Here is an 882-nt window from a genome sequence, read left to right as displayed (position 1 = left end):
GTCCACTTAGAAATCCCCTTACTGATGAAAATGCTGATGTGTCAAATACTTATTTTCCCCGCTGTATATTTATGCAAGCTCTATAAGTCATAATTATGGGTGTGTTACGGCCCTAGCAGGGCCGCCTCCTGAAGTTGTCTGTGTGGGCGTGTTCGACCATCTCTCCTGCCTTAGCTGCCACCTTTTGTCTTTTGTGCAGCTGACTCTCGTCAGTAATTAAAAGTATTTAAGCCCAGGGACAGGTGAGCTCTGTACAAGAGTGCCATTAATGTGGTTTTCAGCTAGAGAGCTGCACTCTTTTTGGCTTACTTTGTACTTTATTGACTAATGCTTGAGTTTTGTTTGTTTCTTTAAATCTTAGATTTACATTTCTTTAAATGTAAATCTAAGACTAATCCTTGGTTAACAGATCATACCCGAGCTATTAGAAGACAATGTAGGAAATGGGAAAGACAGTGGAAAAAAGACAGATTGCATGTCTCCCTGGAAGCCCTAAAGATTAGTTGGAAAACTTATCAGAGGGCAGTTAAGGCCGATAAACACTCCTACTTCTCTCAACTTATTTCGGCCAACTCTCATAACCCTCGTGTTTTATACAATACGATTAATTCTGTACTTAACTTTGAGGGTTACAACCTTTTGCCGTCCTCTGAGGCTATGTGCAATAAGTTTATCACCTTTTTTGTGGACAAAATTGCTAGCCTGAGGCCTCTGATTCCACCTATTGTTGATCCGGCCATGCATTCTCCTTGCTCAAGCTTATTCCCTGCTTTTGCACCGATTTCTCTGCGTGACTTAGAGAAGTTGGTGCTACATGCTAAGCCCTGTGGCTCCCCAAATGATGTTGTTACTCCCCGCTTTCTCCAAAAAGTATTTCCCATC

Source organism: Haplochromis burtoni, unplaced genomic scaffold (genome assembly GCF_018398535.1).
Source record: "Haplochromis burtoni strain Fernald_Lab_line unplaced genomic scaffold, NCSU_Asbu1 Contig_922, whole genome shotgun sequence".
NCBI lineage: Eukaryota > Metazoa > Chordata > Actinopteri > Cichliformes > Cichlidae > Haplochromis > Haplochromis burtoni.
Note: the sequence above shows the minus strand (reverse complement) of the source record.